Below are 10,095 nucleotides of genomic sequence, written 5' to 3' on the forward strand. Positions count from 1 at the left end.
CAAGTGCTCAAAGTGGTATCATCTCTGTACAAAATCAACCATATAGAAATCTAAAACATTTTTTCTAGCATTCCCATCCTTCTGTTTGATCTCAAATCATTTGATCACATTTAATTTTAATTCTGTTCTGCTGGATTCTGGCAGTTGTCTTCAATCACCTTTGAATGAATGTTTTATTTTCATCAAAATCACTCTGCATTTTCTCTGCCTATTTAAATTTTAACTATTCCTTGCTCTCTTTGACTACATTATAGTTATATTAATAGTAACTAGGGGTGACATGATAACAGTGTCCCAATATCTGAGGTGTTGCTATACAAGGAAAAAGAACTCAACCTATTCCCCAAAGCTCCTTAAGGCAGGACAAGAAGCAATGGATGGAAACTAACCAAAGAGAGAAGCAAATTAGAACTAAGATGGAATTTCATCGCAGTGAAGTAATTCTAATTAAACAGTGGAATGATTTACCAGAAGTTGTGGGTGCTCCAATACCAGAGGTTTTAAAGAAGAAATTGGATAGCAATTTGTCTGAAATTATATAGGGTTTCCTGCTTGAGCAGAGAGTTGGACTCAGTGAAGGGTTGCAAATATTTTTTACTACCTCACTGTGGCCGTGGCTTATTTTATGAGTGTGGCTGACTGGCCATGTGACCAGGTGGGAGTGGCTTGATGATCATGTGACCTAGGGGGATGGCTTAAAGGTCATGTGACTGGCTTAAAGGTGGCCAACTTGATGTCACTCACATCTAGGGTTTGGGTTAGGGTTAGGGTGCCTGGCATCTCCTCACCTCAAAGAGATACAATTTCCCTATATATTTACTATTACTGAACATTCACAATATACTATTTAATTCTATATATATATGCTATAATGCCATATGTGCACATACATATTACCCACAGGCACCCAAAAATATACATTATCTACTATATAAACTGTATGCATATGTAAACATGCACACACACACATACACGGCTCTTCTAAAATTATACACCTTCTACCTCATTTACTGTAATAGAAAAAACAAACCCAGAGCCCAGAAGGGCAAAAAAGAAAAAATAATATTTTTTCCCCCCAGTTCTGTGTACCTGACCAAAATTTTTCTACTGGTTCTGTGTACCTAACCGTACCTATAAGATCCCATCACTGGTTGGACTAGGAGATCTCCAAGTTCCCTTACACCTCTGTTATTCTGTTATTTTATTATGTAAGTATAATTTTATCTGTATATGCATTATATAGTATATCTCTGAGACCGCCTTCTGCCGCATGAATCCCAGCGACCAGTTAGGTCTCACAGAGTTGGCCTTCTCCGGGTCCCGTCAACTAAACACTGTCGTTTGGTGGGACCCAGGGGAAGAGCCTTCTCTGTGGCGGCCCCGACCCTCTGGAACCAACTCCCCCCAGATATCAGAGTTGCCCCCACCCTCCTTGCCTTTTGTAAGCTCCTGAGAACCTACCTCTGTCGTCAGGCATGGGGGAATTGAGATTTTCCCTTGCCCCTAGGCTTATAAAATTTATGCATAGTATGTCTGTATGTATGATTGGTTTCTTAAATTAGGGTTTTTAAATTAACTTAAATATTAGATTTGTTTATATTGTCTTATTATTGTTGTTAGCCGCCCCGAGTCTACAGAGAGGGGCGGCATACAAATCTGATAGATAAATAAATAAATAAATAAAATAGTACTTCTATCTCCTCTGCACTTTACTTACTGCATATCTTACTGCAAGCATTTTCTGAGGTGTGTGTTTTTTACAGATGTGCAGTATCATTACAAGGAAGAGATTATAGATAGATTTTTATTGGCCAAGTGTGATTGGACACACAAGGAATTTGTCTTGGTGCATATGCTCTCAGAGTACATAAAATAAAATATACATTTGTCAAGAATCATGTGGTACGACACTCAATGATTGTCATAGGGGTCAAATAAGCAATGAAGAAGCAATATTAATAAAAATCTTAAGATACAAGGAACAAGTCACAGTCATACAGTCAACATGGGAGGAAATGGGTGATAGGAATGATGAGAAAAAAAAGTAGAATAGAAGTACAGATTTAGTGGAAAGTCTGACATTGTTGAGGAAATTATTTGTTTAGTAGAGTGATGGTGTTCGGAAAAAAACTGTTCTTGTGTCTAGTTGTCTTGCTGTGCAGTGCTCTGTAGCGACGATTTGAGGGTAGGAGTTGAAACAATTTGTGTCCAGGATGTGAGGGGTCAGTAAATATTTTCCCCGCTCTCTTTTTGACTCGTGCAGAGATGAAAGGCCAGGCGAAATATCGCCTGGACGAAAATTGCCGATGGCGGGAACCAACTCGGCTCCCCCATCAGCTGGGGGGCGTTCCCCGCGATAGCGTGGGAACGCCCCTGAGCAATCAGCGGCCGCTCGGGCATTCTGGGAAAGCCGAGGGGCGGGGCATGTGCCCTTTATCAGGGCTTGCTTGCCCTCCCCTGGCTTCCCTTGCCGACGAGCTCGCCGCAAAACGGACCAGCAAGCCTTTTCTCCCGCTAGGAAGAAGCTGAGGACGATGCCTTTTCGGAACCCCTGGGATCGCTAAGGATCGCCAGGGGCAGCTCAGGTTTACTTTGCTTGGGGAAAGGGGAAAGGTGGTCGGATGGCTTACGGGGGCCGGTGGCTCCGCCCCCCCCCACCTTGTGTGGGTGGCGGCGGGGCGCACGGAGGCTTCGCCTGCTTGCCTGCTGGGATCGTGGTTCGGACGGCCCAGTTGGCGATGGTCACAGAGCTTTCACCAGGGCGAGTGCTGGGGAGGGAGCGGCAGCAGCACCTTCCCCCACGTGGTTTGTGTTGCGAGTGCAGGGGTCTCGGGCGGGCCGCACACAGGGTGGCGCCGGGGTGTGTGCCACGTGGCTTGCACGCACACCGTTCCCAGCATGGCAGGTTGCGCCGAGCTTTGCTTTTGTAGGGGGTGGGGGCGGGGCAAGGCCTGACTTCAACATGCCGGCGCCCTTCCCTCCCCCCTTCACTTGAGGCATCTCAATTAGACACCGATCTGCAAAAGTGGTGGGTTGCTTCCATTCATTCCGGTTCAGCAAACTGGTAATGGCCGTGATGTTGTATGAAAGGAGAGATTAGCACTCCCCTGGATAAGGATGGAAGAGGCCCTTGTGGTCTTTGCAACACGCGTAGGGTTAAGGCTCTACCACTTACTTCATGGCATTACTTCACACACACACACACACACACACACACACACACAAAGAAATCATCTAAAATAAACATTCTTTGTTTGTTTGTTTATATTACATTACATTCTATATATTGCCCATCTCACTGGGGCAACTCTGGGCAAGTCATGATTTGTCTTCAGACTATTTACTTCATTAGGGAGATTATTTGATGAGGTATGGAATAAACTATCATTTGTTTGGTGCTATTTTAGATGGTCAGTCATAACAAGTATGCCATAAAATTATTATTAAAATGATTTAATAGATTTAAGTCAGTAGACTTGAATCGATTGAGCTTAAAATGAATGAATCAAAATGATCTAATTTTTTAAGTCAGTATACTTGAGTGGATTGAGAAATTAACTGATTTAATTTATTTAAACTGTATATTTGAAGGGGTTTAGCATAAACTGATTGATAAAATGATTTATTTATTATGTCGGTATAGTAAAATTGATTGAGCTCGAATTGAATTATAAAAATGATTTTATGGATTTAAGTCAATAGACTTGAATTGATTGAACTTAAAATAAATGAATCAAAATGATCTAATTTAATTTGGGCTAGTATACTGGAATGAACTGATCATAAGAGGAATGAATTAAAACGAGCTAATTTATTGAAACGATTATATGGGAATTGGTTGAACATAAAGTGATTAAAAAAAAAATATGATTTAGGTTATTAAGTCAGTATATGGGAATGGATTGTGCTTAATGAATTATAAGAATGGTTTAATTTATTAAGTTAGTATATTTGAATTGAGTGAGCTTAAAATGAATTAATTTGAAATTAAACTGATTTACTGAGGGTCACAACACATGGGTTGTGATATTACAGCGGGGGTGGTGGGGGAAACCCCCCCCCCCTCTGCCCGCCCCACCAATTCCACAGGGCAATCCGAGCATCCCCTTAAGGCAATTTTTAGCGTACACAAATTTGGAGAAATAAGGCTCCTGTACGCCAGTTAAATATTGGGGTAGGCCAAACAAGCCACTAGGTTATGAGCATTGGTTAGAACGAGACATATAATTGAACCATAATGTGGTGGACATAGAAATGGTATGGGGATTAAAAATTTCATATTTGAAATGCTTTTCAGCAGCCCGGTCTCACTACCATTTGATAACAGTTCTTTCATACCCAGTGGATAATGGCGCCCTCCTATGGCATTTTCTCACAAGAGGGACAATAACAAGCAGGGATAGTAGCCATGAAACCAGGTTAGGTGGTGTTTGAGCAACTGGATCTATGGAAAGACTGCTTTGTCAGTGAGAATGGCTTGTAGTGATCAAAAGACTGTAGCATTACTATAGACCTTGGCCCCTTTTGTTCATCATAGCTTCAGGGGACTTAGCTGGCTTTTGACAGCAACTTTGCAGTTAAAACCTTGGCTTCTGCTCATAAGCGGGTTTAGAAGAAACACTACAACAAATGATGAGGGTTTTCTGCTACTTGGAAGGCTGTTAACCTTTATTACACTTTTATCAAGCATTATAAATTTCTGCACTTCATTTGGAACAGCGCTGCTGAATATAAAGGATTTGTTTCTTCCTATGTAAGGATCTCCTACCGAGAGCACTGTGTAGAAATATATCTTGTCCTTTCTTTGAAGCATTGTGGAATGGGGACCTAAGAAGCTGTTTGGCAGACAGGTCTGGCATATGTTTCTTTATCACATTGAAAATAGCAATTAGGTTATTGGGCGGTAAGTAAACATAGCCTCATGCTGCTCCCTTACCCTCAATTTAAAATAAATAAATAAATAATTGCTCTCACACTTTAAGAAGGGTGACAGTGTTAATATAAACTGTTATGGCAGGTGAAACATGTTCTACACCTTACATAGAAAATTTGTTTATTAAAGCTTTTGTTGAGAATATATACATGTTATCAGGCCAGAGGTTTACTTTGGTATGTTTTCCTCTTCACTTTCAAGTTGGCTTAATGGCAATCCTCCTGGTCAAATATGCCCTGAGGAATTATCTTTGTTAATTTTATGGCCATACTTAACTAGTGATGTACTGCACTAAAGGAGTACTTGGTAACAGGGGGGGTTTTCTTATGTGCTTGCTCCTGGGTATTTATTATTGTTATTATTATTATTATTATTATTATTATTATCATGATGTGCCAGATCCTGGAGCAGTTGCCATGGAAGTCATTATGTCTCCCCGAATGGTGCTACTAATATTCTGAATTTTTGCCACATTTCCAAATGTGAAGTTATTGTACTGGAGGCTACAACAGTACGGGTGTAGTTGGTAGCAAGCCCCCCCCCCTCTTTCTGGACAAGCAAAACTGAAAGATACTATTAATACCATAACTACAGCCTGCAGATCCCCATGTCATTACCATGCTGAAGGTTGGAAATCTCCCAAATTCTGGCTAATCCTCTCATGAGTAAGACAATGAGGAACTGGATTGAGGGGGCAATAGCCTGGCTCTGTTTAAAAGTGCTATTGCTAACATGTTGTAAGCCGCCATGAGTCTAAGGAGAAGGGCGGCATAAAAATCGAATAAATAAATAAATAAATTAGTCGGCTTATCTCAACCCCCTTTAGTTTTTTCATAAGAAATGGTATAGTCACTTACCGGAATGGGGGGCTTGCAAGAACGCTAAGCATTGAGGCCATCTGAATCAAACTCACGTTTGAGTTGATTTTAAGCTTAATATAATTATTAAGCATTATATTAATTGTTTTTAATGAATAATTCAGAAAATGTTATTATCATAAACAATATTGAAGTCGTGGTGCCAGGATGGTACCATTAATATTATGGTTATATTGATTAAGTCATGTTGGTAAAGCTAATCCATGCGCTAACGGTAAAGAAAGCATTGGCATGGGCCTTTGCTTATCTTCATAAATTTCTTGCAATTATTTTACTCCCTGGGTTAGCAAGCAAGGCCACGGAACATATTGGCTAATCCCCCTGGCATTTTAATACTGGAGGAGGGGTATTATGATTTCCTGAGAGGAATACAGGAACATGGGACTGCGACTATGGTGTACAGCTGGCCCATCAGTGGAGTGAAGCGAGCCAGCAACAGGAGGCCCAGTCTGTTAACAGGGAGTATGTGTGCATGGGCAGGCGGTTGGCAGCCACATGGCATAGGCTGGGGCGCAGGGTACCCAGAATTGGAGGACGGCGCCATCGCTCAAGCAAAGGAATGAAGGTTGGACCACATGGTTACATGCCATCATGTAGGGGCAACAGGTGGGCTTAGCTCTCCTAACAAAAGACCTTGGCGTCAAACTATTTGAGGATAGGGGGAATGACCAAGAGATGGTCCAAGGAAAGGACTCAGATTGGGGAGAAATTAGTAAGCTGCTATACATTGCCCAGTTTCAGGGGCAACGGGCATTGGATGAGACCCAGATCCTCACCCAACGAGGCGAGGCTGTTTCACACGACAGCCATAAAAATGGCCTTTGGGACATGGTAGGTCTGCAAGGTGCTGTCATGATCTCATAGTAGTGGATCATGCAAGGTTCCCTGGGCCAGCAAACTGATGTTAAATAGCGGCTGCGGCAGCCGCGTTGGTTACACATGGTGGCTGACCAATAACGCAGATGGTGGATTGATCACTGGCCTGGTATATCAAACAAGGATAGATGCCGAGGTATGACGGACTCAGTGCAAGTAAAACGATGAAGCCAGGGAAGGGTGCCTTTTAAAATAACAGTTAGGGGCCATTACAGGAGGATCGGCAAGATATCGGGTGGTATTCCCTCAACAATACTGAATGCAGGTTTCAACAAGTTCTCAGCAAAGTAATGAATCCGGTGGCAGATGGAAGTCAGTGGCTTTCATAAAGTAGATTCAGAGCACCTGCGTACAAGCACTCTTGGGATCGGGTGGCTAACACTGTCTTTGTATCCTTATCGTTTCTCTAGGTCCTGGCCCTGCTCCACGTTGTTACGTGCGAAGTGCGAAGGAGCTGCCCTTCCGTTGCCCACAGTAGTGAACTGCAGCCACAGCGTGGCTTGGTGGCTGAACATTGAGCTGCAACATTATCTTCAGGAATGTGGAGGTTGCTGAGTCGCTGGGGCTTCAGCGGAAAGGCTTGAGCTCGGAGGTCTTCGTTTGAGACGGTTCTCTTCCGTTGTGAAAAGTCGGGAGCAATGATGGGCCGGACCCAGATTGTTGGTGTTGCACACAGGTGGCAACGACCTGGTGATGGACTTGGCTCAGTGGCGTCAAGTCATGGCAGTCCCCCGGGGTTGGCAGAGCATATGGAACAGATTGTTGGTGTTGCACACGGGTGGCAACGACCTGGTGGTGGCGAAGGACTTGGCTCAGTGGCGTCAAGTCATGGCAGCCCCCCGGGGCTTGCAGAGCATATGGAACGGATTGCTGGTGTTGCACACGGGTGGCAACGACCTGGTGGTGGTGAAGGACTTGGCCCAGTGGCGTCAAGTCGTGGCAGTCCCCCGGGGCTTGCAGAGCATATGGAACAGATTGTTGGTCTTGCACACGGGTGGCAACGACCTGGTGTCGGTGAAGGACTTGGCACAGTGATGTCATGTCATGGTGAACCACCGGTCGTACGGGGCCTACGGCCGTGGTGTGTGGTTCTGGTGTATGGTTCTGATACCCCCACAGGGAGGGGACGCGGAGTTGCCGTCACACCAACAGCTGTTGACGGGACCAGGTTATGGGTTAACATGGCAGGGGGAGGCAAAGTGATCTGACACACGGGCATGTGTTTTTAAACCCCCCCCCCTAGCTTTCACTGGGTCAATTTAGGAAGATGTCAGGAGTGGCAATTTTTACACAGACCTGCAGTGGTGCCTGCGTGAGCTGGGGCAGGCTTAGGGGGGGAGCAGGGGGCCAAGATAGAGATCTGACCCCCTGCTGTGGCAGAAACGGGGCGGAAAGGGTATCAGTAGCAACTGTGTGTTCTCCTTTGGGCATCTTTTGTAAGATGATTGGCACCCCCATTGCACAACTCACGCTTCCTCCACGGACGGAGAGGTGCGAAGGGAGTGCCCTTGGGGCTCACCTACGTCATTTCCGGTTCCGGGTCATGCAAGGTGAGCCCTCCCACATGCTGGGCGTGGCTTTCGGGTCAGGAGTAGGCGGGACACGCCTCACCCTGACCAGGCTTGGAGTAACGCCCATTTAAGTTGCCCAAGTATGTTGTGTTCAGGAAACTCCGCCCCATTTAGTGACCCCTGCAGGTCTTTCTGTTAATATTTAATAAAGTGACCCATTTTACCCAGCTTGGTGTCCGAGTGTTCTTTTCCCGTCCAAGGCAAATGAAAGGCCAGGCGAAATATCGCCTGGACGAAAATTGCCGATGGCGGGAACCAACTCGGCTCCCCCATCAGCTGGGGGGCGTTCCCCGCGATAGCGTGGGAACGCCCCTGAGCAATCAGCGGCCGCTCGGGCATTCTGGGAAAGCCGAGGGGCGGGGCATGTGCCCTTTATCAGGGCTTGCTTGCCCTCCCCTGGCTTCCCTTGCCGACGAGCTCGCCGCAAAACGGACACCCACCCACCCTCCGCTCAATCCAGGATGTTTTTATAGGTCGCCTGGTTTGGGGCCGAGTAGGAATTTTTGCAGTCTTAGGGCATTTGCTACAGATTGTTTTTCGCCTACTCCATCCTGGACGAGGGTAAGGATTTGTGGTTACGGGGTGCATCTGTATGTAAATAGGTTCTGATTCAGCAATTGGATGTTTATATTCTTGGTCACTCTATGGCAGAAACGGGGCGGAAAGGGTATCAGTAGCAACTGTGTGTTCTCCTTTGGGCATCTTTTGTAAGATGATTGGCACCCCCATTGCACAACTCACGCTTCCTCCACGGACGGAGAGGTGCGAAGGGAGTGCCCTTGGGGCTCACCTACGTCATTTCCGGTTCCGGGTCATGCAAGGTGAGCCCTCCCACATGCTGGGCGTGGCTTTCGGGTCAGGAGTAGGCGGGACACGCCTCACCCTGACCAGGCTTGGAGTAACGCCCATTTAAGTTGCCCAAGTATGTTGTGTTCAGGAAACTCCGCCCCATTTAGTGACCCCTGCAGGTCTTTCTGTTAATATTTAATAAAGTGACCCATTTTACCCAGCTTGGTGTCCGAGTGTTCTTTTCCCGTCCAAGGCAAATTATTGTCATCTAACTGGATAAATCTTAGAATGTGAAGTTATTGTGTCACATCCTGGACCTTTATTCCTAGCACACACGAGGTAAATGGGATGGGTTAGCACCCATTTATTTATCCAGTCTTTAAAAAAGAACTTTATGTACCTTTCTGTACTTCCCACTAGTCAAATTCTTCATCTACATCAGGACTCAGATTTACAGTCCAAGGGGAAATACATATGACTTTCAAGTAATTTCCTGTGAATCTCAAGTCCCAACAATATTTAGAGGAATTAGTAAATCTTACGGGACATGCAACTCTCAACTACTAAAATCCAGCCCATAAAAAGGCAATAATGAATCCTCACAGGGAGTGCAGCTGTGCACCAGGTTACTGTAAATGTACAAGGCTACAATAAGAACTGCATTGTTACACAATCACATGACCATTTTCTTTAGCTTCTCTGCTACTTCTACATCCTGGAGGAAGTCTTCCCGTTTCTTTGCATCAAGGCAAGATAGCTGAGTATTTTGTGCTGACTTCTGAAGAATAAACTTATTGGCAAGAGAAAAAAAAAAATTTCCTGGAAGGATCATGCTTAGCAGAGTTTGCTATCTGTCTGGTCCTTATCACTTGGCAAGTTTTGCAATATGATTTTGGAAAACACACCTATAACCAATGTTCCCTCTAATTTTTTTTCGGGGTGGGCGGAAAAGTATAGTGTCTGAGCGGCAGTCCCCTTGGGATTGGGTGGCATAGAAGTATATATAAATAAATAAATAAATAAATAAATAAATAAATAAATAAATAAA

At 44.7% G+C, this 10,095-nt stretch overlaps 1 non-coding gene across 1 annotated transcript; it reads left to right on the plus strand.

Annotated features, from left to right (window-relative positions):
- The first annotated feature begins 3,076 nt into the window (after positions 1 to 3,076).
- LOC139163291 (U6atac minor spliceosomal RNA) lies at positions 3,077 to 3,199 on the plus strand. The gene has a single exon (XR_011558454.1). It is a non-coding gene; the product is annotated as a U6atac minor spliceosomal RNA (small nuclear RNA).
- The last annotated feature ends 6,896 nt before the right edge of the window (positions 3,200 to 10,095 follow it).

The sequence above is a fragment of the Erythrolamprus reginae genome, chromosome 2, assembly GCF_031021105.1.
Source record: "Erythrolamprus reginae isolate rEryReg1 chromosome 2, rEryReg1.hap1, whole genome shotgun sequence".
Classification (NCBI taxonomy): Eukaryota; Metazoa; Chordata; class Lepidosauria; order Squamata; family Dipsadidae; genus Erythrolamprus; species Erythrolamprus reginae.